The sequence below is a fragment of the Mchenga conophoros genome, linkage group LG14 (assembly GCF_057382185.1).
Source record: "Mchenga conophoros isolate Kocher_MC1m ecotype Shallow Benthic linkage group LG14, M_conophoros_male_GT1.1, whole genome shotgun sequence".
NCBI lineage: Eukaryota > Metazoa > Chordata > Actinopteri > Cichliformes > Cichlidae > Mchenga > Mchenga conophoros.
Window position 1 is genome coordinate 120165 of NC_140539.1, and position 21495 is coordinate 141659.

Sequence of the window (21495 nt, forward strand, 5' to 3'; positions counted from 1 at the left end):
GAAGTTTCGTACTGACTTTAGTTAAAAATGCTAATTAATTTTGTTCCATACTAAGAATCCACATTGCCATTTTTAATAAAAACTCAACTTGACCATTATCAGTCTTTAAATTGAACCTGTTATGCTTTGTATGATGTAAAAGAGAGGGAATATCTTTACTGTGTTCCTCTCAAGCAGATGGCCCCCACAATGTGCTGTTCAAACCTTCTGTTTGTGAGTCAGAAGAAAGAAATAAACTGGCTTATAGGGAACAGCTGGAACAGCTTGTTTCAGTAGATGAACTGAAGGGCTGCAAAGTTGTTGATGAATTGGTTGAAGTCAGTTTGTTTTTTTTGGGGGGTTTTTACGCTGATTTCTTGTAACATTAAGAATCATCAATTTAGATTTGTAGACAAATTACTGATATCCAAGTGCCCCTCTTTCTTAAAGTGGTGGCACGGCTTTCTTTTGCAATGTTGTAACGGTGTCCTTTACTCGTGTTCTCTAGGTCTCCATGAACTTGATGCCTTAAATGACCAGGAGGTGAAGGATTTTCGGAGTAAGATGTTTCGGATCAGTGAAGAGAGGATGCAACAAATACAAATGATGGCATTCTCGGAGTGGGTGCAAGCCTGCTACTCCCCACAGCTGGAGCCTGCGGCAGTGACCGCGATCACAGCCGGAGTCAACGATGCACCGGTGGACCTGAAAGTCATTATCCACTTTGACCAGTCCCAGGTGAGGGTCTGTAATGCAGAACAGTGCAGCGTAGCTTAATCAGTGGCAGTTTATGTAGGATAAATAAAAAGGATACACTGAACTATAGATGCAGGAGGTAGAGCAGGTCTGCTAATCAGAAGGTTGGTGGTTCGAGCCCTGGCTGCTCCAGTATGGATGCCAAAGTATCTTTAGGCAAGATACTGAACCTCAAGTTAGTCCTTTGGAGTGTGAATGTTACATAGAAAATTTGGGTATAAAAAGCATTTAAAAATGCCTGTAAAGTAGAACAGAAAACTAGTCTTTACTAGTTTAGTCTTTGTGTTTTTGTTTTGTTTTTTTTTTTGTTTTTTTTATTATCAAAGAAGGCTACATTTTCATTTCATTCAGATGCATAAACATGGGTTGGAATAAATGAGTCCTGCACAGCTTTATAGCCATTCTGTTTCAAAATGGGCCTAAACAGGATAATAGATGTTTTTACCTTCACTTCAAAATCATTCTGTAAAAAAGTGTTTTCTTTATTATAGTCCTGTAATTTCATAAATGCAAGGTTTGTGATGAAAAACTCAATCATGTAGTTCACAGGTTGCAGCTTTCTTTAGAATGCCTCATCCAGTCTGGTCTTTCTACCACAATCGCTGAACCTCTTACGGCTGTCCTCTTTTCAAAACATCAGCTTTAATCATTTTTACAGCATCAATAAAACCTGTTATACTTCCTCTCAACAGGCTCTGCACTAGCGTTGTAGGAATAAGTCAAAAAGAGAACTTATTTTGGATGATCTTAGACCTTTCCTGAGGGTTTTGACAGCTCTGACATTAATTCTTAATTTCTATTTTTAAAACAAGTTCATATAATGTATCCTCGTGTTGCTTCATTTTGTGCTTATATTGCACGATGCTGAGAAGGAATCCTGAGTGAATTGTGGCTAATTTATATCTATTCTATCGTTTTTCTACTGCAATCAGCAAGAGTAGACAAAAAGACACTTGAGTAATATTTTTGGTGTTGAAAAGAGATAGCATGAGTGCTAACGAAGAAGCTGTCTTTGTTTTGTAATGAGCTTTACAATATACGTGTAAAGTTTTGTCTGTTCAACATCTCTGTATACATAATGAATTGAGAATAACCGTGTGACTTACTGCTCCACTACAGAAGACAAAACCACCTTGTTTTAGAAGCAAAAGTAACCATGTGACTCCACCAGCGCAGGCACATGTACTGTAGCTCAGCCTTTTTTTTTTTTTTTTTTTTTTTTCTCTCCCCTGCTCTCACAGTTGGCAGCTTCACAACAGTCACGTGATTGAGCCCAACTAGCAAGACATGTGACGACAATAAGTGGGTCAAAACCATCAGTGAAATTATGCCGTTCTCTCAGATGCACGCACACATTAGCATGGCAGCTCAAGGGACCAAAATGCGGATTAAAATGAGCTCCCTTCTTTTCTCTGAACTCACTTGACTATGTCCCTCCATCTGTCTCGGCCTTTCTCTTTGCCTCTGTAATAGAAATAATATTATTTAATAATAAAACAGATGGTCACATCCCTCCAGACTCCTGTATATCAGCTTTGATCAACATCACAGGCACACACATGCACATAATACAAAGACTGACCATCTGTGCCACCGCACTCAGGTGAACATTGGCAGGAAGTCTTATTTTAAGAGATAAGACACAATAAGCTACATTATAGACAGGAAGTGCAGTGGTGTCGTTTATTGTTCAGAAATAACCAGGGTTTGGTGTGGACTGTCTAAATCATTGACCGACTTCCTCCTCCATGTTCACGTCAGTATCCAAATCAAGTCTCATTTTAGCGTTTAAAATATGGCGTTACCAGCGTGTAATTAGAAAAACTTTTAATATCTCTGCTGTGTGTAGATCCTCACTAATGCAGCTAAGGTCGCTTTTTTTTTTTTTTAAATTACTAATGAAGGATGTTTTTATTAAATCACCAGGAAATTAAAAGCAATTCCATCTCTGGTATCGGGTCAGTGCTGTGCTATAAATGGCATGACGCAGTGAGCCTCACGGTCACACAGCAAACCTGGTAGATTCCCTGTGATAAGGCGATGGAGGCTAACACGTATTTGAACACACATCAGTGGAAATCCTGAATGAATTCAGCCATCAGTGTACCAAGTGATTGCATGTATATGAACTCACTCTGTGTATCAGTTACTTGTACACATGAAAATTGAGAGACTTTTGTTATGGTCTTATAGATCTTATATCATTACTTGTTTTACTGTGCTCTTCCTGTTTAAGATGAACAAGCAAATGCAGCTTCTAGGTGTGTGTGTGTGTGTGTGTGTGTGTGTGTGTGTGTGTGTGTGTGAGAAATGTTTGTATTTAAATCATAGAGGGTACCAAATATACACACAAACGATGATTTTAAAAAAACAAACAGCTATTTTATTCTCAGATGGTCCCAAATACATTTTGACCAGTAATAAACACTTGACTGTCTATTTTCCCTTCTTGCAGGACTCTGCCAGTCTGAAGGTGTCATTGTCTTGCACCCCCAATGAGCTGATGGAGCAGGCTTTGAAAAAGTGGCTGACCACCCACGGATCTGAGGACGCGGTATGGAGGGGTCAGTATATACTGAGGGTCAGCCAATGTCTGGAATTCCTTGGTGGAGACCATCCACTGATTCAATACAAGGTCAGTGGCTGCATATCAAAGCTGTGTTTAAGTGTCTGTGAGTGGCTGATGAACTTCAACATCAACTTACATGTCTCACTTTCAGGTTCATGCACAGATATAGCAGATACAGTCTTCTTAAAATGTTGTTGCTGCTGTATAGTAATACCAATAGGGAGACCACCGCAACTGAAGGTCAAAAAGGGTCTCGCAGTGTTATTACTGTGACAGCAACACACCAAAGCCTGTTTTCTGATTGCAAAGAAAGATGTTTACAAGTTCAAATAGTATGAGGTTGTACTCGAACCATCAGCATCAAATTGGTTTCTAAGAAATATTTTCAGTAGAGGTTTATTTGTGGGTTCTATTTCTTAAAAAAAATCAAAATAAAGTGTGTTTATGTACAACTCATTTCAGCTGTTTTGGAGACAATTTGGAGCACGATTACAGCTATTTGCTGAAACATATGCTCGCTAGTTACTCTTTATTCCCCTTAAGAATTATACGTTGTGTTTTGTGGGGTTTTTTGCACATTAATTTTTCAGAGTAATCAATTGCAAGCTTACGTTTTCTTGTTAGTTCATTCTGAATATGAAACAACTAAGCATGATAAAGTTTAAGTGATATTGAGCAGTATGATGGATGACTCAAAACTGCCAAAGTATTAGCTTGCAGGTAGCTGTTATAAGCTGAGAAAAAATATATACATGTGTATCTACGTGTTATGCTTCGTAAGTTCTTGTTTTTCTGTTAAGTATATTGAAGTGGTTGCTTGGTCTGTGATATTTTTTTTTTTATTTTTTTATTTTTTTTTTTTAATGTTTTTAATTTACGTCTGAAATTCCATTGGGAAACACTGCCAGGTAGAAATCATGAAATATTTCGTTTTATAGATTTCTTAGGTCTGTTTTTATTAGTCCAGCAGTGTAAACGTGTGTGTGTGTGTGTGTGTGTGTGTGTGTGTAAAGATGTAGTCACATTTTTATGCATCTGAATCTTGTTTGGATCCATGTGGGCAGGCTGCATGATGTGCTTTTTAAACATTAAAAATATAATCAAGATAATAATGAAATACCTGAAATTGTTTGTGCACAGTCTTCCATGTTACATTGAAGTCTGCTGACAAGTTGTGCAGAGATTAAATTTCACTTCTCATTTATTCGGTCTCTAGCTCATTAGCTTAAGTGACTTTAGCACTTTTTCTGCTCCAGAGACTGCTTTAACATGACATGGCTACAACCTCCTAAAATCTCCTGTCCTGTCTTGTGTGCAGTACATTCGCTCATGCCTGCAGGCCAAGGAGGCTCCCCACCTCACCCTGGTCCACACCAGCACTGTAAAGACTATGTTTGACAAGGAAATCTCAGCCATTGGCGCTGTGGTTAGCCGCAAGTCCTCCAACCCACCTTTACCGCTACCTCCCAAGAGAAGGCCTCCCACGGTTAGTCCAAATATTATGCATGACTCTGTGAACAATATAATTTTTACGAGTGTGTCTGCTAATCGGCTGATGTTGTTTTCGAAGAAACTGTGCTTTGCTAACAGCTGTACATCATCTGATTTGATGGCGATTTGTTTGACGTGATCAGGCCTAAACAGGGGGTTGAAAATGTAAGAAAACGTTCTTATGTGCACTAGATTACAGTGACTTGATATCCACCAGCATTTGCTGCTCTCGCATCAATATAAGAAAAGTTGCACACTTTAGTTGATTCACCTGCACAGGTGTGGAGGTTTAGTAAGTAAACAAGTACTTTTGGCAGGTGTCTCTTTTATGAGGCAGTGTGTCAGCCTGTACTGCACTACCAGCATTTGCCACGCTGTCAGGAAATCATTGCCAGTGTCTTAGCACTGCTTGCAGGTGCACAGTGACATCACAGCTCAATGCGTGCATCCACATTTTAAATGTCAGGTTGAATTTCATTGGCCTTCATTAGCTAGTCTCCTAGGGGTTTTAATTGCCTGATACTGTTGAAGCCCCGGTGATGTGTGGTTTCAAAAGTTGATAAATATTTCAACCATGAGTCACCTGATAAAGGATTGAAACGTTAAATTTATTATGCAACGCTGCAGGAACAGCTACGGCTTCATAACCTTTCCTTATACTTTGCACCTGCTTGATTTAAGATCTCTGTTCCTCTGCAGTACTAACAGCCAGTCATTTCACTGCCCTTCCATTTCTCACTTTGACTGCATGTAGCATACACTCCCTGCACTGAAACTATCACAATCATTTTGTGTCATGATTTGTGTCCTATCATGAAGTGACATTTATTCCAAGAACACAATTCCCTGTGATATCTTGTACCTGTAATTAATTTCACTTGAATTAGTTTTAATTGCCTCAGCTCTAAAGTTGGTATATTTTTTTTCCTTTTTGTAACGCCTCTTGCTCAACATTGGAAATGTCTGTTAATCAAAACAACTTAGCGCTTTTTTTTTTTTCTTTCTCTCAACATCACAACAAGAGAATTCCTACCTCAGTTATCACCCTCTCACTAAACAGCTGTAACACCTTGCTTGTTATCTGTGAAGCCTTGATTGTGATTATATGTATGTCACTTGGACCTGGGCTGATATGGAAAGTGTAATCAAGGTTTTCTATTTACTGATGGCGCAGTTTTTACCTGGCAGGGTTTTAACTACAGTTAAGAAGCATTATGATTTTTCAGTAGTTGTTGTGGTTCTCAATGAAAATGTGTACTAACAGTATTGTGAAGATTAGGGTTGTTTTTTTTTTTTTGTTGTTTTTTTTTGGGGGGGGGTTACCTGCCATCAAAAATGCACTAAATGCTGCTCTGTTTAAGGCTAATAGTAGAGCACAGAGTATGAAACTAGATCTGAAGCACAGTGTATGATGCAACCACGCATCTCCAAACTTTGTCATATAAGTGGCTAAATCACACTGTTCATCACAGGTAAAGGAAACTCATGGATGTAACTCTTTCCACCGTATTAAATGCAGACAGATATAGATATAGATATATGTTCTTTGTCCACTGAGTTAAGATATAAATCATTTTGAGTGCATGGCACGTGTAAATAAATGTGTTCATGGTCTATGACGATTACATCTCCTATCACTTCCTCTTGTTGTTGTTCTAATTAGTCTAAAAAAAGCTTACATTTTAAAGTGTTTTTCTTTTGTTTTGTGGACTTTTGCATATTTTCTGTGCTTTTTCTTTATTATATCGGTCTTGTCAGTGTTCTTTAAAGTACCATAGAAAAGAATGGTGCAATAGAGGAAGCAGACAGAAACGGACACTGGGCAGACTTTAATAAGGTTGCTGTAGAATTGCGGCTATTTGAGACAGGAAGTGAGATTTTATTTTCTTGCAAGGAAGTGGTTATTGGATGCTCTGCTGTTGGAAAGCTGACTGATAATTAGAAAAGAAAACAGAAGTACGGAGTGTTTTGTTTTGTTTTTTTTTTGTTTTTGTTTTTTTGTGATTATGCTTTACTTGACATGGAGCTGTTTCTGCCTGCAACAGTAGAATCAAACAAACATACTTCCATCTTTTCTGATAAGGGATCACGTTGACATTACATCAGTCTAATCACATAGGAGCAAAGAGACGGGCAGGAAGTGTGCTGTGTTGTTCATAGTTTGTAGGTGTCATGTGACTGTTTGTTCTGCTGACTTGCTGACCCTCACAATCCACTTGGCTTGACATCAGACTGACCTGCCTGACCTTTCCTGTTGTTTGTGCCTGTGTCTGGAACTGTTGCTGTTTTTGTTTTTTTTATTTAGTTTTTAAGCATTTTGAGTGTGTATATCTTCACAGTACATTATGCCAGTCCCTCAGTTTTGTTTTGTTTTTTTTGGGGTTTTTTTTCCCTCCTCTCACTCTTCCTCTGCAGCAAGTACAGACGTGTGTGTGGGACGTGCCTAAGCCCTTTAGGATAGTTCTTGTGAAAGGCAGCAAGGTGAACGCAGAGGAAACTGCCAAGGTAAACTCTTCTTGTTTGCATCTATTAAAAAGTCATGTGTGTACCTATTAGTTTGTCACTGCACAAACCCTGCAAACCTGTGCCATCTGTCTTTCCAGTTTCACACAAACTAGCAAAGATATTTTGTCTAAGTTTGCATCTATGGCCATTGGCAGGTTGGCTTGTAATTGTAAAATTCAACCCTTCCTGCCGTACACAGGTCCAGGTTAGGGCGGGGCTCTTTCACGGTACAGAGCTTCTCTGCAAGCCGGCAGTTAGCAACGAGAGTAGCGGGCGCTCAGAGCACACGTGGAAAGACAACACAGTGGAGTTTGAAATCTCCGTTGTGACCTGCCCCGCATGACCCGCCTTTGTTTTGCTATCTATGCCGTGATGGACAAGGTTAAGAAGCAAAAGTCCACCAAAAATCCACACATCAACAAGTATCAGACCATCCGCAAGGCGGGGAAGTGGTGAGTGGGACGCACATTATCAGACAAGTGCCTTTTTTCCAAACTATCTTATATTGACTAACATTTAATTGTATGATCCAGCACTACCCCATAGCTTGGGTAAACACCATGGTGTTTGACTATAAAGGGCAGCTGAAGACTGGAGACATCATCCTGCACTGCTGGTCATCATTTCCTGGTATAGACATACACAAAGTCACGGTATAATTTAATAATTAATAAAGGGCAAATTCATATCAGCTATGCATGTGTGTCTCTCCTGCCCAGATGAACTTGAAGAGATGCTGAACCCCATAGGAACCATTCAGACCAACCCATACACTGAGAACGCTACAGCACTGCACATCCACTTCCCAGAAGTACTCTTCACACCCCATCGTCTTCCCTCCTTTTGACAAGGTCACACAGCAGTCAATCGTCATATTCAGTCAAATTAATAAGATGATACCCATTTGCCCTTTTAAAACATACCAATTAGATTAGATTTGTGATGTATGGATAAACACTATTCATCTGCGAATGAAAAACTGAGTATGGGCTTTTTTGATAGCATGAGTTCAGCTGAAATTGTCAGCAGAGTGGCTTAGTGCTCTTCAAAATAGTACCTAGTGATTATGATGAAGTGGTAGCTGTTAGCATGAGAGGATCAGGACGTGCTCGGCCTGTTTAATGCACTCTGATGCATCAGTGTGCGTTCACTCATGCATTTTTTTTTTTCATTTGAATTTTTTGCAGATACTGGAAAAAGCTGCAGAGATGGTCAGCGCTGACTGTGTGTCCATTGTGAGTTCATATACAAAAAAGGAGTTGACTGTGTGCGAATGTGTTTAGATGATTGAATTCATTCAGAATACATAAAAGTGCAGCGAAGCTGAAAGCACAGTAGTGATTGCTACATGATGGCTTACACGAAATGTGAGAAATGATGCAGCATGCCCATCTCTCTCCTCACACACTCTTAGAGTCACACAGTACAAATATAACCTCAACAGGCACCCGTTTGCTAGTTTCCTTGGAAACCCATTGTTATTACTTTGGCAGGGTGTAGCTGCAAAAATATTCAAATCCTCTTCAAAAGTACAAAACTACGCACGCTAATCAGATTACATGTACGTTTTCCTCTTACCACCCCTCAACTGAAAACCCACTCATGGGTGTGTTACAGCCAGTTACGTAATCTGCTGTTAGAGGGCATGCCTGAACACGGTCTCTTTTTTTCCTTTTCTTTTTTTAAATATGCAGTCTGTGCGTGAGAGAAACTAGATTATCGCTGACTAAAAGTTGTAATTTCATTGTTACAGCGTGTCATGTTACATATTAGTATAGAGCGCTGTACAGCTCAGCTGTTATTTACCTGTAAAGAACGTGAATGTCAGGACTTGGGTTACATTTTTGTAGCTACTAAAATCCTGCCTCTTTGTTGAATCAGACACTTTACAAGTTTTTAACAAACAAATGAATGCTAGTTCTTGGCCCACTCATGCACATTGCAAAGATGGTGAGAATGTTACTACTTTAATGCTCTCCTGCCCTCATGTGGTTATTTACAGTAAATGCAGTTGCTCATCTACACGCTCTGAGTTCCTTACGTCCACCTTTCTGCTCCTTTGTATCTCAAAATCCCAAACCCAGCTGACCTTTTCTCTCTTTTCTGAACCGTTTTGCTCTCAGGGTCGTGGTGTTAAGAAATTCTACATGGAGCTGAAGGAGATCATGGAGCGTGACCCGGTCTCTCAGCTCTGTGAAAATGAAAAGGATCTGATCTGGACACTACGACAAGATTGTCGTGAGACTTTCCCCCAGTCGCTGCCCAAGCTGCTACTCTCTGTCAAGTGGAGCAAACATGAGGACATGGCCCAGGTTAGGAAGCATATCCATTGTTATGGGGTGTTACTGAGGATATAATGATATTAAGTCAGCACTTGTTTCAAGGTTTTAAAAAATTGATTCTTTAAAAAGCAAACTGTTTGATTCAGTGCAATCCCATACAATTCAGAAAAGGTCATATTTCATATATTGAGCTTATGCACAAATGTCAGTCTCATATTTTTACTACTTTTGACATAAAATGTGTGACAGTATCTCTTAATGTATAGTAGTCTGAGCTCTACAAATGTTATGGGTTGGTGTCAAAAATGCACAGCACGGATATGATGTGCAATGTTAAGAGGGTCCTATGAAACTTGGTCACACCTTCATCTACGTCTGAGTGCAGGCAAGTTGCACTGAATTTAAACTGTCCTCCTTAAAACTAAAATCTAATTTAATAATAAACCCACAGCTGCCAGCACTGTTGTGAGAAGCAGAGCGTCATCGGTCACGGCACAGATGAAGCAAAAAGCCTGTGATAGAGTCTCTACTTGGGGGCAAGATTATCACTGTTGAAATGATTAACTGCATCATAATAAAGTCACTCACACTCAACCGTATTTACAGGAAAGAAATTACAGTCCTAACTGTTGTTGCTATAGAATTTATTAGCATCTTTATTATGTGTGACCCCATGGGCATTTGATTCACAGGTCCATTTAAAAACTAAAAGCATTCCCTGATGTAAAATGTATCAGTCTCTATCTCTGTACTATTGCTATGTGTAGCGTAAATTAGTCCTGTGAGGCTGTCGGCTCTAATATTCAGACGAAATGATCACAACTGTAGTGTGTGCTAAGGAAACATGGGAGTTTTTTTGGCCAGTCTTGCTCACCACCTAGGCCACTTGCCAGATTTGGCTTCTCGAACTTAGTCAACTTCCCTGAAATGGATAACGAGTTTTGCACTTCAGAAGTTCTACAGTGTATTTAACAGGAGTGATCTAAAAATAAGAGAAGGTGCATGAGAAGATGGCTCTAAACAGGAGAATGATTTTGATGCTTTAGGATCTGTTGTCCTTTTTGGTCACACATCATATCTAACTGATTAAATGTCAGCATATCTGTTTCTAAAGTTGTTTGTCTCTCCCCAGCTCCAGGCACTGCTCCAGATTTGGCCCAAACTGAGTCCCAGAGATGCTCTGGAGCTGCTGGACTTCAACTATCCTGACCAGTATGTCAGAGAGTATGCTGTGCGCTGTTTAAAGGACATGAGGTAAATCCTTGCACACTTTTATGAAATGCAGTAGACTTCACTGTCATATATTACATTTATTATACGCTCCAATAAAGTATGCTTTTTTTCTTTGTTCCATATACATCAACTGACCACAAACACACTTGGTCTGTTTTAAATGCTGTTAATCATACACTGGATTACATTACTGTTTAGAAAAATGGTCTTTCTAAGTTTCTGTCTTCCTGTTTCTTCTTTCCCCTCATCAGTGATGAGGAACTGTCACAGTACCTGCTACAATTGGTGCAGGTGTTGCGTTACGAGCCCTATTATGACTGCGCCCTCACTCATTTCCTGTTAGAGCGTGCTCAAAGAAACCGCCAGATTGGACACTTCCTCTTCTGGCATCTACGGTGGGTGTGGTTGTGTGTGCGCGTCTGTGTGGAGGCAATTGAGTGTTGTGGAAATAAACATGCAGGCTTTGAACAGTTACATATTCAAATTAAGGGAGAAGGAGAGGGAATGTTTGAAATTTCTAGATGTTTCTCGTTTGTCCATTCCTCCTCTGTGGCTGCCCTCTACAGGTCAGAGATCCACATGCCAGCTGTTTCAGTCCCAGTTTGCGCTACTCCTAGAAGCCTATTGTAGAAGCAACATCCCTCATATTGAGGTTCTAAAGAAACAGGCAAGCTGAACGCACCCACACACACCTATTCTCTCACACTATTAAAAAAAAAATAGTAAAAGTGATGACTGCTTTGTTTTAGACTCCCACGTTTCATTTGCAAATCTTAAAACTTGCTGGAGGCAGAAATCTTAAAGTATTGCAACTGTTATTTCAGGCAGTCAGGACATGATGTAGATATGTCATTATTAAGATTTAATTAATAAATCATCAACATTTTTCTGTTACTCAAATATGCTGAAATGTTTTATTGCTAGAAACTGCAATTTTACTTTGAAAAAATCTGCACACACCTGACAGATTAGTGCTGATCTATTAAGTTCAGCTGGGGTAGCTCTATGGTATTTTTAGCCTCTCCGGTGCCAGCATTGTCACCCATCCTGCCCGCTGACCTTTGGCCCCTACACTGTTGGTTTTGACAGTCTCTTCTCAAATCATCCTGTGACTTCCTTATCATTTATCTGGCCAAATTTCCTGTTTGGTAGCGTATACACAGTGGTGACACAATGCTGACGTTGTCTATTTCAGGAGAATGATATCAGTTCTTAGTAACAGGAGAACTTTGTTCACGGGGTTAATCAAACCTGCTATGTTTGGTTCTGTTACATTGTTCTTCTCTTGATATGCCAGGTGGAAGCCCTGAGTAAGCTAAAGTCAGTCAATGAGCTGATTAAATTAGGGACCATCAAGAACACTCGTAGTAAAACCAAGGAAGCAATGTTGACCAAGGAGGCCATGATGACATGTTTAAGACAGAGTGGATACTCGGAGACTCTTTCAGACCTTCACTCCCCTCTAAACCCCAGTGTCCTGCTGTCTGACATCAAGTAAGATTACACAAGTTTTTATGTATTTATACCGGAGTGTGACAACCTTTGCTCTTACAGGAAGCTGATGGGTCTTTTTTTCTCTCTATAGTGTGGAGAAGTGTCGGTATATGGACTCAAAGATGAAGCCCCTCTGGATTGTTTACAACAACAAGCTGCTGAGTGGAGACACCCTGGGAATCATCTTTAAGAATGGAGACGGTAGGGATCAGAGAAGGGGGGAGGGGGGTTTGGAAAGGTGGAGATTAAAAGAAGCAGGAAGTGGCAAAGGAATGGAAGGAGAAAAGTCATCCTTCTAGCTTAATATTGCCTTTTTTTCCAAACTGAGGCACTTTCCCAGTATTCATCTTGACTTTTACTCCTAGACCTAAGACAAGACATGTTGACCCTCCAGATTTTGAGGTTAATGGACCTTCTCTGGAAGGAGGCAAATCTGGACCTCAGGTGAGTTTTTGTGTGTGTGCGTGTTAGACTGACAGATTTTTGCCAAGATTGTTTTTCTTCTTCCTGTGCTCTGTGGGGAGTTAATCTCCCCGTGCTAGTTAGACCTCTGGCCTCATTTTCTAAACATGTATACAGAGTTGTGTACAGGCACACATGTACTACACCCTGACCCATATATTCTATTGCTAATAGATAATAATATTTAAAAATGACCCCATCATTTTTCTTTAAAATTACTTGAACATGCTGTGTACATATGTTACACAGGGTTGCTCTCTAAAAGCTGCATCAACCCCAGAAATTTTCTGTGCAATTCTGAAAGTCAAAAACCTTTTAATCAAATCCACACTTCACACTTTGCAAAAACCCTCTCTATACATAGACCTACACATCTGGAGCTAAGCGGTGGAGGGGGGTGTTTTGACAGTTGAGCCTGTGGCCAGTGTTTCAGATTACAGGGACACAGGTTCACAGTTCAAAAGCAGTGGGACACTGGGAATAAAAACAGGGATGATATAATAAAAATACTGAGATATTTTATCACTTGCAGTCTTCCTTGTCAGCTGTCTCTATTATAATTTACTTTGCTTTTTAATTTTTGAGTTAGACTGAGAAACAAACGCCTTTAAGACATTTGGTCTCCATTAAAGTCTGTCAAACTGCTAATACAATCTCTAACCTAAGCCTACTCTGAGTATTAGGTTTAAAAGACTAGGAGGGCGCTGTGTTTAATAGAACAGTGAAGAGGTCATTGTAAGCAGGTCCACGTCACAAAACAAGGACCTGCTGCCATCTTGTGGAACTGAAGGAAGTTAAAGTGAAAACATTGGCGATAACATGACCAACCGCATAACAAAGTATTGTTCCACACTGGGAGTGCAAAAAACAGTTGGGGGGGGAAAAAAAACCCCTCACGGTTACATTTATCTACTTACCCAGAAACCTGTCACACATGTATTACTGAGCAAGATCTGAGAATTTCTTCATTTGTACGTTAAAGGACAAAAGTCACTACATCAGATATTTCAAGTGTCTATCCATATATAAACCAAAAATAATAATAATAATAAATGTTCTGATATTGTTACGCTCTCCTCCGTCTATACAGAATTGTACCATATGGTTGCCTGGCAACAGGCGACCGCACCGGGCTGATTGAGGTAGTCTCATCTGCAGAAACAATCGCAAACATCCAGCTGACCAGCAGCAATGTAGCAGCAGCTGCGGCATTCAACAAGGATGCTTTGCTTAACTGGCTCAAAGAGAGGAACTCTGGGTAAGCTGGAGCCCAGTGATCAGATAAAAGCCTGCAGCCTCAGAAATGATCTTAAGTGTTGTTTGTGGTTGTGCATTTACAGTGATGCTCTTGACCGGGCCATCGAGGAGTTCACTCTGTCATGTGCAGGCTACTGTGTAGCCACTTATGTCCTGGGTATTGGAGATCGCCACAGTGACAACATCATGGTCCGCAGCAATGGACAGGTTAGACAATCTGAGTTTTCTTTTTCCATTCTCCACCTGGTTTTTCCTGATTCCACAGGCTTCACTGATTGGCCTTGTGTGTTTTGGGGTTTTTTGTTTTCTTTTTTAGCTCTTTCACATAGACTTCGGTCACATCCTGGGCAACTTCAAGTCCAAGTTTGGCATCAAAAGGGAGCGTGTACCATTTATCCTCACACACGACTTCATCCACGTCATACAACAGGGCAAGACTGGAAACACAGAAAAGTTTGGCAGGTTTGTTTCACTTTGCTGTTTACCTCCAGCCCCAGCACCTCTGTTCACACGAACCACTGTGATTCAAACTGTAACTTCAACCATTTATTGCAATTCAGTCAAGTTTTTGTATCATTAAGATTAATTTGATAATCATTTACATTTGATAGCTTACTCTGTTTGGACTAATAATAAACCAAGTACAGTTTAAGGCCCTAATTCTGGTTTCCTGTCTGATGCTAAGTTTGTGTGGCACACTTTAACAAGATGGCTACCAGAAGTGCCTTTTGTAAACTACATCATGGTGAAATGTATTATTATTATTATTATTATTATTATGATTATTATTATTATTATTATTATTATTATTATTATCACTCATACAGGAAAATGTAACTATTTTAATACAAGACAAAAATAAAAAGCTTTACAACTAAAGAGAGTAAATGTTGCAGTATAGTGTGGACCATCGGGGGCGGCCAGAACAGGGGGTGCAGCAACAGAAGGAGTTTGCTGTCTTAAATGCATGCTGCCATTCTTCATTTCATTTAAATTCATTTAAATGGCGCAGACTGGCTACACAATCTGGTCAAAATACAACTATTACCGAGAATTTTCTACAGAAACAGTGTCCACTCATACCCAGAAACCTCCTAAATTGACGTCTAGTGGGTGGAACTAGGTAGCTCAATACTTGATAAAACATAATAGTTTCAAAAGAACTACAGGAGTTCAGCTATTACACTTCATGTATCTGAACACTGGTTCTCCAGTTTTGTTTTAACTTTGGGGACGTACACAAACTTTATTCATACGAGCAGATCAGAAATGCATTTTCTCTCAAAGCTATTCAGTGCTTTGAAATCAGTTCTTTGACAGAAGTCTGTGTAAAGATCGGAGAACCGGAGTGATCTGATATGCTTTCCTGTTCTTGGTGAGGATTCAAGAGTCAGCATTTTAGAGAGACCTAGAAACATCCCTTACTATAATGGAGCTGAGTAAATTGTTTTAGCAACTCACAAGCGTATGATTGGTAAGTTAATAGAAGACTAAAATGTTAAGTTTTTGTTTCTTGGTTGATTTTTTTTTCTTTTTTTTTTTTTCCTTGATTTACCATCCTGAAAATTGCAACTGACTTCATCATGCTATGAAAAAGCTACATACATTACATGACAGAAAATGCTCAATTTCCATTTGTATTTCTAAGTAACTCTGAAGTGATATTCCATCTGCAAAACTTAAAAAAAAAAAAAAAAAATTGTTTCAGCCACATAGGAATGACATCACAGCTTTAGCAGTGTCAGTGCAGTACCTTCTCCCTCCAGCAGTTGGCAGTAGAGACTCAGTGAACAGCATGTGTCACTGAGCAAAAATGTGCTCAGTGAAGGATACAGCTTTCTACTTTTATTCTTCCTTTATATGAAATTTGGACAATCCAAATATAATAGAAAACATCCATGTAAGGCATTATGTTCTCTAGTAATCTAAAAGCTGCTCTGGTAACTGTTGTTGCTGGTTCTTTTTCTTTTGCTAAAGGAAAGAAAAAAAAAAGTTTAAAAAAAGAAAAACCTGTGCAGAGCTGCTGCTGCCAAGTCAAGAAAAATATGGGTTTGATACTACATTAAGTTATTGCTCAGCAATAATGATACCCAAGCTCAGACATGTCAGTCACGTGGAATGGTGCATGTATTGTGTTTGCAGAATGAGGTGCACATTGGCGGTGGTGTGCAAAGGCATTACGAAGCAATGGCTCTCTGTTGTTTACAAAGTTCTGATCTGTTGTGGAACAAGTAGATGATTCATTTTGTGACGTGGAAATACCCGTGTGGTATAGTAATCTGTTATTGTGGCCTATATGCATATCTGCATTTGTAACTGTCTCACAAGAAGGTAGATGCCTAGAAGCAAGTCCTGTGAAACATCAAATGTTTTTGCAGCTGAAGTTACTATAATTGAGCAATAAATGAACCAATAATATAAATAATGTCTTCATTACTACTGAAGAGCTTAAAGACCAGCCCAAGGCATTAAATGTTTAATTACAATTACCTCATGTCTGCATGCATAAGACCCAGTATGCTGAAGCAACATTTGAAGTTATCCAACTAATCTGCACAGCAGTGCGCTGGTGAAGAGCAGCGCAGAGATGCACATCCTGCATGACGTGAGCTTGAAAATAACCTTTATCGCTCAGCAAAGCATACTGTAAAAAGAAAAGTGGAGTAGCGGCGCATTGCTGCGTCAGTTGTGGTTTAATATCTGGCACATTGTGCACAAAATGTGACAGTTGGCATTTCCCTCTGGATCACAAGAAGTATTTATCAGAGGTGTCTTTTTGTGGTCTTTGCGTGCTTAAAAAAAATTATGCAGCAAGCTTTTATTAAAGCTAGAAGAGCAACTGTGATTGTGTCCTTCAGAAGTCTGCAAGGAAAAAGGTGGATTCAAAATGCTTCTTACAAGCAGAGACAAAGTCATGAGTGCAGCGAGTTACTGCATGGTGAAAAGGAAGTGTGGCACGTTACGAAGAGCGTGTTGGTCCACCCTTTAGCTCAGACACATTTGTGTTGCTAGCAACAAACAGTGTAAACAAAAACCTTGAATCACAATCACTGACTTCACCATGTGTACTTTGTTAGCATGGGTGGTTGTAGTTCAGGAGGTAGAGCATGAATGCATGCGAATGTTGGATAGAAAGCTCTTATATTGAAAAAAGCATAGAAAAAAGTGCTGGTGTGAATGAGGCAAGTTGTGTGAAGCACTTTGAGTGCTCAGGTCGAGTAGAAAAGCTCTGTGTAAAAACAAGTCCATTTAGCATTGTTTTATACATCAAATAACTCAAATACAGTTATGAAGTGAACTGCAATAAAAAACAGGCATACAAATGGAGTTTTTGTTCTTTTTGGGTTTTTTTGCTCAGTTATAGTCTGTATTTACAGTTTCCTGTAAAAAGACAAAACTTGAATCAAATGGGCACAGCAGTTTTTTTTGTTTTTTTTTGTTTTTTTTTTTTTTTAATGGGTTCAGTGGCCAGCAGTCTGTGCTCACTAAGAAATTCTGTGCATAAGGTTTTGTTAGAAAACTGAAATGTATTTTGGAACATTGTATTAGTTTCAGGAATGGGGAAAAAAACCTTTTTATAATAAAGTTCAAGAAAGATGGGGTTTGATTGACGAGTGAATCATCCCCTAAAGCCCCATCTCACAATTTTAAAAGGGAGCGATTTAGAGCCACAGCAGAGCAGCCTTTTTCTCAAGCCTTTTTCCACCTCTCTTAACAACTCCATTGAAAGTTTCAATGGATGGTACTGTTCGCATGTTCTCTTTTAGCTTTTGCTTTCACATTGGTGCAGATAAAATCTGACTGATTTATGGTTTTTGTTTTATTTGTTTGTTTTTAAGAAAATACAATAGACTTCATTAGAAAGCAAATAATTGAAACCATGTTCCAAAATGACTAACGTGTGTTTGTCTCTGTGTGCTCCTGTAGTTTCCGACAGTACTGTGAGGAGGCCTATCTAATCTTGAGGAAGAATGGCAACCTCTTCATTACACTGTTTGCCCTCATGCTGACTGCTGGACTACCTGAGCTCACTTCAGTTAAAGACATCCAGTACTTAAAGGTACGACAATCACAAGTGGCGATGCAAGGAGAGCACAAAAACTGTAGTTCTGTTACAGTGTGCATGTATAGATATGGTGTTGTAGTGGTGGAATGCACAAACATATCAGTATTTTATAAAGATTAACCAAATATTTTAGCTTAGCTTAGCATCCATATCATCCCGTTTTCTTTTTAGACCCCTACCTATGGTAAATGGCCTGTATTTAGCTTTACACACCCAGTCATCCACCCATTCACACACACATTCACACACTGGTGGAGGCAAGCTACAGTTGTAGCCACAGCTGCCCTGGGGCAGACTGACAGAAGCGAGGCTGCCATATCGCGCCATCGGCCCTTCTGGCCAACACCAGTAGGCGGTAGGTGAAGTGTCTTGCCCAAGGACACAACGACCGAGACTGTCCAAGCCGGGGCTCGAACCGGCAACCTTCCGATTACAAGGCGAGCTCCCAACTCTTGAGCCACGATACCTTTAATTTTAATTTCCATAAATCATCTGCTTATAGCTTCAGGACCTTCGTAAGAATCTTGATACTAACATTATTTCTTCAGTGTCAGTAATTCAGTCATTGTTCCTAAACCTTGCTATTTTTCGACCATTATGTCATCATGAAGTTAATTCACATGGGGGTGATTTGTCTTCCAGATTTCAGCGTAGAATCCTTTTATAAAAATATTAATATTCTCCAAATTGGTACTCTACAGATACACATGTCTATAACATTTTAAATAACTGAGTGTCAGCATGTATGCAGGGAGACTACATCTTCATCCTCCTGCCCACATGACTTATCCTGTCTTACTTTCCGCTCCCTTTTCAGGACTCCCTGGCTCTGGGTAAAACTGATGAGGAGGCCCTCAAGCAGTTCCGCCAAAAGTTTGATGAAGCCCTGAGAGAGAGCTGGACAACTAAAGTGAACTGGATGGCCCACAATGTGGCCAAAGACAACCGGTCTTAGGGCAGCTGTAACCTTTCAAAGGCTAGGGGAGTGGTCCCAAGAGGACGCAGTGAGGGAACGTGAGAGTGTGAGGGAAGAGGCAGGATGTGCCAAGGAGACAGGGTGACAGAGACCCTAATTTAAAGAAGGGAATCTAGCAGAATATCCAAAACTTGAGCAGAGTCGCCCCCCTCCTGTACTATACAGAATAAAATCTGCCCCCTCATTCTTCAGTTAAGCTACTCTGCATCCTTACTTGCTGTATCCTCCTCACCTTGCATCACACTGGCACGGTGCCCCGTGAGCCATCTTCATTCATGGTCTTGTGACATTTCAGTGGAATCACGGTGGGTAATGTCATTGCAGATTTTGCACAGGCACGAAAGCCGATGGAGCACGCAGCCAAAGGAAGGGAACTGAAGCACCCACTGTGCCCACGCTAAACCTTCTCAGACAAAACTCCACGCTGAACTACTGGCTAACAAGATAAAATTTAGGAGTGGCTGAGTTATGTCAGATGGACTTGAAACTCTGCCTGAACAGACCCTGATGGAGTGCATATTGTGCCCACACCCCTGAACTTGTTTTTAAGTAGAGCTAAGAGATGGGTGTAGAAAGGACAGAATGAAATAGACAAGAAAAAAAAACCCCATCTGACTCTGTCTTAAAATGGTGTGCACCACAGCCACAGGAAGTGCATCTTAACACTCGCTTCCGTCTCAGTGTGCCTAAAAGAAAATTCAGGAAGAGTGTATCGTTTCGGACATTTCTTTTTCCTCTGCCATTTAAGAATGTATCCCTGGATGTGGATGTGCCAGAGTACAAGTCCACAAAGTCAACTTGTGAGGGAAATGATGAAAGAGAAGGACTGATGCGAGAGATGCTCTGAGCCTACTGGTCCACTGTCTGAATCTCACTTCACTTGGACCGTTGAACACTGGAATGTTTATAGAGAGGCATATATAAGAAATTTTAAATAGTCTTTTAATAAACTAAACAGTTCATTCTAGTTTATTTTATTCTGAATTGACAATGTGCGTCGTCTCTTTGTCAAATCAAAAGCATTGTTGGCCAAAGTGTTATCGCCTGCCAGTTACCACTACCCCAGATTGTCCTCCTTTTTAAAGAATTCAACGCATTAAAGCCACCAAGTACACTGAGAAATAACTGATGCTTTTAACATGGTAGGACCAAAACAGAAAAAATGTTTAGCAGTTTCTTTTTGTTCTTTTTTTCTACTGTATTTTTAACAGTCTGTTTCCATCGAATGTGCAGATATGTGCCGCTCTATTTAAGTGTATTTAGCCCCTTTCAGACATGGGATGAGTAACATTACTGACTGACTTGTCAGTGAGACAAGCTGCATGGTACTGCTGAGTGAGCTGCCCCCACCCTTCCCACACAGGCTCCAGTGAGGAAGATGTCTTCTGGACCGGCAAAGATGAAAATCATCATTTAAGGGCATTCTCTACTGACGGAGCAACTCACAAGGATGCTTAAAAGACGGGCCCAGTCATGTCATGTGACCTGAAGTGTACAAAAATGCTTATGGTGAGACTGATAGCTCAACTTTTCCATTAAAGTGAGCAGACATGACGGTGGCCTGTTCAGGTGCCCACAGGTTAATTGGAAGGAGTGCATTTCTGAAAGGGCTTTTTGTCCTCATACAAGCAGATGTGGGCGGAGTCTGAAGTCTGGACCTGTGTGGGTGGGATTTATCAGTAGGGACATTACACTGCAATGTAAAGCTATTTACTTGTTTCAACATATGGTGCTCTACCAGCATCTGCGTCTGTTTGGAATTTTTCTTTTTTTCTTTTTTTCCTGTGCAATATCCCAGTATATGAACCATATCTAATCATGAAACATTGGTCCCGGGCCCAAGCCTGTAATGGTTTTGCCTGCTGGTTTATGTGTGATGCAGCTGCATTTTGCACTACCTGCCTTCAGAAGTCTCAGACACTGGATATTGTCAAATGTACAGGCTTTTAATGTTTTGCTGGTTTCTGTTTTCATAGGAGTTTTATTAAATTTATTTTCCACTGTGCTGCATTTCTGTCTGTGGTCTTTTTTTTATTCTGCTGCTTGATGTGGGCTGAGTGACTTCTGCGCCTACATAGGCCAATGGATATTTTTTTTCCTCTTCTAAGAGGCAAGAGAACTTTTTGATTCTAGACAGAATATACACAGGCTTATTTTCGACAGCTATTTTTGCTAAAAAATATAAAAGTCAAACCAGTTTGTATACATCCAGAAATGAGTGAGTCTAGTTATAAGAGAAGTTTCCCTCTTTTCCCTCTATTTTAATTTAAATGAAAAATATCAAAAGGGCAGAAGGTTTCAAACCCTCTGAAATTTTACAAAAATGTGATGCCCTCTCTAGCAAAAACTGCAGGCAACTTTTTTTTTAAGACCAGTTTGTGTATTATGAATAATCCCATGTTCTCATGCTGGTACGTGTCCACTA

The 21495-nt window shown here is 39.9% G+C and overlaps 1 pseudogene; it reads left to right on the plus strand.

Moving 5' to 3' along the window:
* Positions 1 to 288: 288 nt before the first annotated feature.
* LOC146559026 (phosphatidylinositol 4,5-bisphosphate 3-kinase catalytic subunit beta isoform-like) lies at positions 289 to 19292 on the plus strand (annotated as a pseudogene).
* The last annotated feature ends 2203 nt before the right edge of the window (positions 19293 to 21495 follow it).